Source organism: Rhinolophus sinicus, linkage group LG01 (assembly GCF_036562045.2).
Source record: "Rhinolophus sinicus isolate RSC01 linkage group LG01, ASM3656204v1, whole genome shotgun sequence".
In the NCBI taxonomy this organism is placed as follows: Eukaryota; Metazoa; Chordata; class Mammalia; order Chiroptera; family Rhinolophidae; genus Rhinolophus; species Rhinolophus sinicus.
This window is the reverse complement of record NC_133751.1, coordinates 78514232-78521834: the sequence shown is the minus strand read 5'-3', so window position 1 is coordinate 78521834 and position 7603 is coordinate 78514232. Positions and strand designations below refer to the sequence as shown.

Sequence of the window (7603 nt, the reverse complement as noted above, 5' to 3'; positions counted from 1 at the left end):
AAGAGGTCTCTAAAGACCTGCAACAGCCCTTTTAGGGCCAGCTTTAAATATTCACCAAGCTTGAAGAAGACAAGGTCTTCATAAATTGGAGCCAGTCAATTTATGACTTACCATTTTCTTTTCTCCCCATATTTCAAACTGGGAAGGATCAGAAGCTGAGGCTAGAAAGTGAAGACAAGGGAATAAGAGCTGGTATGGTGAAGAGGGGAAAAAAGCCAACCAGATTCCTCCCCAATGACTGACGGATGGAGCTAAGGTAGAGGAGATGTTTTAACTTAGTTTTTACTATTTCGTAATTCTTGATATGAGACGCTTTGAACGGGAGCATAACACAATATTGGGCATGAGATTTCAACCAGAAGTAAAGTGAAAACTATCTCCACAGAATGGATTTAAAGAGGGATGGTACATGAATAAAAGTATTTTTGATTAGGCCTTAAATGTTTTGTTCCTTCAACATGTAAGTTAAACTTGTAACCCTTTAGAAGGATTAAACCAAAAATTAATTTTATTCCTCACTTTTTTTAAGATCAAATATGCCTGCTTTTTATGTTCCACTTATTCCTTATAACCTTGAAACTCATTTTCTATAAAAATTGGCAATACCAGTTATTGGTAGGTTATGTCAAATAATTGTTTTAAATTCTATTATAATGTAAACTATTTCAGAAAAATAAAATCCAGTTCAATGTTAGAAGAATGATACATGATGACATAGTTAGTTTTATCCCCAAAATGTGAGAATAGTTCAATATTAGGGCATCATTAACATAATTTATCTCATCAGTTGGAAAAACTATATGATAATTATAAAATTCACAAAGTTATTACAGATTTTAACAAATCTTAGGAAATAAAAGAATAATGTCTTGTGACAAAGACCTTCTCAGACTTTCTATATCAATATCTTATTTAATGATTGAACACTAAAAACATTTTCTTCAAAGTCAGAAACAACACATAATTCAGGAATCAATAAAAGATCAAGGACATAGAATAGATCTAGAAGAAAAATTCAAATATAAACAAAAATATGGCCAGTGTCATTTCAAATCAACTGAAAATGGATTGAAATGTTAATAAATGGCATTGGAATATTGGTCACTTCTCAGGAAAAGAAACAGAAGACTAATTGAAATACTTTTTTCATATGGATTTAAGATATAGTTGAAAAAAAATGATCAGAAGTACCATTAGAAAGTAAGGGTCAATATTATCTTGGAGCAAAGAAAGCTCAATTATAATAAAAAGGTGAAAATCACACATGGAAAGACATATTTGACTATAGAAAATTTTCTATACAACAGAAGTTACCATAAATAAATGGTCACTCACTAAGAGGCGTTCCTATGAATGAGGCTCAGGGACAAGTAAACCAGACCAATTCTCTATCACCAGGTAGTTTCCAACCATTTCAGCATCTATCACTTGAAATAAAGGATTGAAGAGTCATCAGAATTCTGCATGTGGACTTGACTAGATGTTTTGCTACTTGACTATATAACCCACTTATGATAAGGGACTAGTGTCTGAGTTATACAACCATGAGATGCTGTGATAAAGGGCTGGCAACAGAGCACTCCAATTAGAGTTGACCCTTGAACAACATGGGTTTTAGAGGTGCCAATGCCCCACATAGTCAAAAATCCACATATAACCTTTGACTCCCCAAAAACTTTACTAATATCCTGTTGGTGACTGGAAGCCTTACCCTCAACATAAACAGTCAATTAAAACATGTTTTGTGTATTTTAATGTACTGTATTCTTACAATAAAGTAAGCTAGAGAAAATATTAAGAAAATCTGAAGGAAGAGAAAATACATTTACTGTATTTATTGAAAAAATACACATATAAGTGGACCCTCACACTTCAAACCCATGTTGTTCTGGAACCAACTGTACTTCCACAATGATTAAGTCAATATAGTGTTGCCTCATGGTGTAGTTGGGGTAGGGAAGTGAGTCTCTACTCTAATATTAAAACCACCTGGACGAAGTACAGGACCTACGCCAGAAATTCTAATTCAATTCACCTGAAGTGAAGTACAGAGGACCAGGACCCTCCCGCCATTTTTTTAAAGTTTCCCAGTTATATAATATTTTATCATAAAACAAAGGGGATGTGATTTATTCCTCAATAGCAAATATCTGGCAGAGAAAGGCTTTTTTTAAAATAATGGTGATTTACTGTCTCATCAAAGATACACAGTATTCTAGCCTGAACAGTTGTCATGTGAGGCGGCCTGTGGGGTCTCTTGTCCCGCACCCCACATAAGAACGCAGGATATGGTGAGGCCAAAAAGGAACACCCACGAAGCCATAGGTATGGGAGTCATACCACTATAGTCTTGCTGGTGGCTGGGTTGGAGACACAGGAAGCAGGAGCCACACTGTCTGCAACCTGCTGTCCTAACTGCAATCCACGCTTGCCAGCCACCATCTTCTTGCTAGCCCCCATTTTTCTGCTAGTGTAGCCACAGCAGTTATATTAGTGGCCAATGGCTCACTGGTTATAGCTGCCGGCCAACTAGCCACAGCTGATGGCCATCCAATCACAGTTGATGGCCATTTACTACCTGAGCCAGCACCTTTCCACGTGAGGCCGAGAGCTGGAAACTGCACTCCTGGCTCTGTCCCCCAACAGTCCTACCCAGTAATTCTGAAAGTAAAGAGACACCTTCCTTTAGGATCTGGTTTCTGTTTAGTACTTACTTCAATAGTTTTGAATCTCCCTGTACCCTAAAATCCTCTTATACTTTATCTTTGCCTCCTTATAACTTCATACCAAATCTTTATAATTGTAAGTCTGCTGTTCTCTTTCATGAAAGAGTGCAATGCAATGACTAATTCGCTAAAGAAACTTCATATTTGTATTTTTGAAGACAGGAATAAAGGACTTACAAGATCAGACAAGGCCCGTGGCATACATTCACATTGGCACAATGAAAGCTCTTAAATTGTTTTTCCAAGTCAATATGTTTGCCAGGCAAAAAACAAAACAAAAACCCTGCCAAGAAGGCAGGAAGATTTCAGCATGTACTCCTAGACATTTTATACATAAGCACAAAAAAGTCTTCACATTAAGTACCAAAACCTTGTTCGAGTTCTCTCTCTGGAGAGAAAAACATTCTCTCACTCCCTGACGACTTACAATGGGATCCCTATTCATCACTAGAAGCCTCACAACAAATGTGTTGGGCTGGGTTCGCATCCCACTGTTTTGTTCAATTTCTTAATTTTTGCAAAATTATTTGACCTTTTAATATGTTTATCCTACTTAGCCTAGATAGTTTGAATGAGCTTAAGGACTAGGAATGTTCCTTTGTATCTTTATACCATACCAAACTGGTACCAATTAGCACTCAAATAACAACTGAATAATAGTTGTTTAAATATTCTTCGCCCTAAGGCAAGAGATCATATACGTGAACCCAAGTACACAGTCCTTGGGTAAAGGAGATCTCCCCAGACTCTATTTTTCAGAAAGACCTACTCTGTTAAGATACGCAGTTATAAAAGGAAAGGGAGGGGCAGCTGGAAATGGTAGAAAAGACTTTGGGAGCATTGGAAGAAATATCCCTTGGTTTCTCCTTTCTCCAACATTCCCCATTGCCAGAAGGGGCTTCAAAGGACATCAGGAGCAGGAAACACCACAGAAGCAGAATAGGTTAGGGGACTGTGGCTGTCATGTTGATTTGTGGTCAAATGGGCACCTCTCTGGGGAAAGCCAGAAATATTAGGGGAGACGGTCCCTTTACAAGGGTATGGGAATTCTAGGTAGGCATTTGGAGGCAAAAAATTAGGAACTTTGGCTTACTGGTGTCCTTGTGGCCATTTGTCCTTTTAGGCTGGTAAAATATGGTCATATTGAGTTGTTACCATATGAAAATGCCAGAGATGCATCAAGTGTGCTTTCTCCTGATGCTCCTAAGCCCTAAATCTATTTTTATTATGCTTATCAGCTGTTTCAAACCCCTTCTCCAATAGCACAAACCATATATGGGTAAGGGTTGGGCTTGCAGAGTCAAGATTCAAACCTTAGATTGTGTGACATATTTAAAACCCAGGCACTTTCCCCAACACCATGCTTGCATAGGTCAGACATGCAAATAATTGAAACAGAGTGATTCTTTTACAGAATTTACTGTTGTTAAGGAAAATGTATCCAAAACATAGAAATTTGGCAAAAGAAAGGCTGCATATTATTCAATGTCATACAACTGACAGGCCCACCCAAGAATTATCTATTTCTTTGAGAGACTGTACCTTTCTTTGACTAGCTATTTAATATTAATATGCAGTTATGTAAATATTTTTTATTTTTTTATCCAACAGAGATACAAATGATTTCTGTTCAGTAGAAAAAAATAACCCCAAATAGTATGACATCATTGACATTCAGGACATTAACCAGTTTGGGCTGTAACTTTGCCAACTTATTTTACCATGCCATTTCCAACAAATTATAATTCTCTGTTCATCAAATGGAATTTTTTGAACCAGTTTGTCATCCTGCTGATTCCCTCACTGAGTTAAGTAAATTTTTGCTAAGTGCTTACTATGTATATGTAAGTGTCATGTTAAGTTTTAGGAAATGATGCTTCAAGACTACAACATGTTGCAAAGTTTTAGCATAAGATGTATTTTCATGCAGTAGGGGTCAAGACAAAGGAAAGTTTTCACAGATGCAACTGCACTGAGGTGAGCCTTGTGGAATGGACAAGATTTCACCAATGGCTGTGAGAAGGAAAGCCATTGCAGACACACCTTTAAATATTTATATGTAAAGCTGACAAAGAGGATCTAATCTAGCTCATTTAGTAATAGTTATGTTAGCCCCATTTATGCAATCTTCTAAATAAAATATTATCAAATAGAATTTATCATTGCTTGAAAATAACAATATGAGGTCTGACAATTAAGTTCACAAACTCATCCTAGAAAAAGTGCATATACCTCATTGCTAAATATCACTATAGTCACCTTCAAAGCACTCCCTTTGGGAAGCTATACACCGAAGCCAGCACCTAGTTCATCTTTCAAAGCAGTATTGGAACTCTTTTTCTGGAATGGCCATCAGAGCGGTTGTCGTATTACCCTTGATGTCCTGAATGTCATCAAAATGTCTTCCTTTCAATATTTTCTTTCCCTTTGGGTAAAGAAAGAAGTCACTGGGGGCCAGATCAGGTGAGTAGGGAGGGTATTCCAATACAGTTATTTGTTTACTGGCCAAAAACTCCCTCACAGACAGTGCCGTGTGAGCTGGTGCATTGTCGTGATGCAAGAGCCATAAATTGTTGGTGAAAAGTTCAGGTTGTTTTTGTCTAACTTTTTCACACAGCCTTTTCAGCACTTCCAAATAGTAAACTTGGATAACTGTTTGTTCAGTTGGTACAAGTTCATAATGAATAATCCCTCTGATATCAAAAAAGTTTAGCAATTGTTGCAACAAGTTCGCAAACTTGATTGTTAGACCTCCTACATTACGATCAAATAGAATTTATTTCAGGAAGAGCAGGGAGGTTCAACATCTGAAAATCTATCAACATAATAAAGCATATCAAAAAATTACAGCTTTTTCACAATAGGTTTGCTGCCAGAACACAGGTGTCATGACAATCACTAGTAAATCTAAGCCAGAATGGGAAAGGAAAAGACATATCAACATCATTGTCATTGGACACATAGATTCTGGCAAATCTACCACTACTGGTCATCTGATCTACAATGTGGTGGTACTGACAAAAGAACCATTGAAAAATATGAGAAGAAATCTGCTGAGATGGGAAAGATCTCCTTTGAGTATGCCTGGGTCTTGGATAAACTGAAGGCTGAACGTGAGCATGGTATCACCATTGCTATCTCCCTGTGGAAATTTGAGAATACCATTAATGCCCCAGGACACACAGACTTGATAAAAAACACAATACAGGCACATCTCCGGTGACTGCACTGTCCTGATTGTTGCTGCTGGTATTGGTGAATTTGAAGCAGGTATCTCCAAGAATGGGCAGACCTGTGAGCATGCCTTTCTGGCGTACACACTGGGTATGAAAAAACTAGTTGTTGGTGTTAACAAAGTGGACTCCACTAAGCCACACTACAGTGAGTAGAGACACAAGGAAATCATTAAGGAAGTCAGCACCTACATTAAGAAAATTGGCTACAACCCTGACACAGTAGCATTTGTGCCAATTTCTCATTGGAATGGTGACAACAGGCTAGAGCCAAGTGCTAACATGCCTTGGTTCAAGGGATGGGAGGGAAGTCATCCATAAAGATGGCAATGCCAGTGGAACCACACTGCTTAAAGCTCTGGATTGCATCCTGCCACCAACTTGTCCAACTGACAAGCCTTTGCGTCTGGCCCTCCAAGATGTCTACAAAATTGGTGGTATTGGTACTGTCCCTGCGGCCCAAGTTGAATCAGATGTTCACAAACCCAGCATCCTGGTCACCTTTGCTGCAGTCAATGTTACAGCTGAAGGAAAGTCTGTTGAAATGCACCATGAAGCTTTGAATGAAGCTCTTCCTGGGGACAATGTGGGCTTCAATGTCAAGAATGTGTCTGTCAAAGATGTTCATCATGGCAATGTGCCTGGTGACAGCAAAAATGACCCACAAATGGAGGCAGCTAGCTTCACGGCTCAGGTGATTCTCCTGAACCATCCAAGCCAAATCAGTGCTGGACACACAGCTGTGCTGGATTGTCACACAGCTCACATTGCTTACAAATTTGCTGAGCTGAAGGAGATGGATCATTATTCTGGGAAAAAGCTGAAAGAGGGTCCCAAGTTTTTGAAATCTGGTGATGTTGCCATCATTGATATGGTTCCTGGAAAGCTTATGTGCGTTTAGAGCTTCTCTGACTGTCCTTCTCTGAGCCGTTTTGCTATTCATGACATGAGATAGTTGCTGTGGGTGTCATCAAAGCAGTGGACAAGAAAGCAGCTGAAGCTGGCAAAGTCACCAAGTCTGCCCAGAATGATCAGAAGGCTAAATGAATATAATCCCCAATACATGCCACCCCAGTCTTAATCAGTGTGGAAGAACAGTCTCAGAACTCTTTGTCTCAATTGGCCATTTAAGTTTAACAGTAAAATAAGGGCTAGCGATTACAATGCATCGTAGAATCTTTAGAAGGAAAAGAGACTGATTTGGGGATTTTTGTGTGTCTGTGATAGTTTTTAAGTTATTTAAGTTTTTAAAATCAGTACTTTTTAATGGAAATGACTCAACCAAAAATCTGTCACAGAATTTTGAGACACATTTAAAACAAAGTTTAATGAGAAACCTGTGTGTTCCTCTGGTCAACACTGTAACTTCCTATAGTAATACTTAGGTAAAAGGCTTAAAAGAGTTGCCCATAACCTATTTCTAGTGTTTCATCTGCTGAAACTTTAGGATTTGATAATTCTGGGTGGGAACTTTGGGTTTTTAACCTTGTTTTAAGAAGAGGAATCATTTGTTTACATAGTAAAAAGCTATGGGAGGGATCTGTTGGAGCAACACTTCATAGGTTAAAACAGATAAGCAAAGAATAACTTTGTTTATGTGTAAGCTACAAAGGCCAAATTTTTTAATATTCAAGTCCACATGTT

The 7603-nt window shown here is 38.2% G+C and overlaps 1 pseudogene; it reads left to right on the top strand.

The window, feature by feature from the left end:
• Positions 1 to 5614: 5614 nt before the first annotated feature.
• On the top strand, positions 5615 to 7006 carry LOC141569961 (elongation factor 1-alpha 1 pseudogene; annotated as a pseudogene).
• The last annotated feature ends 597 nt before the right edge of the window (positions 7007 to 7603 follow it).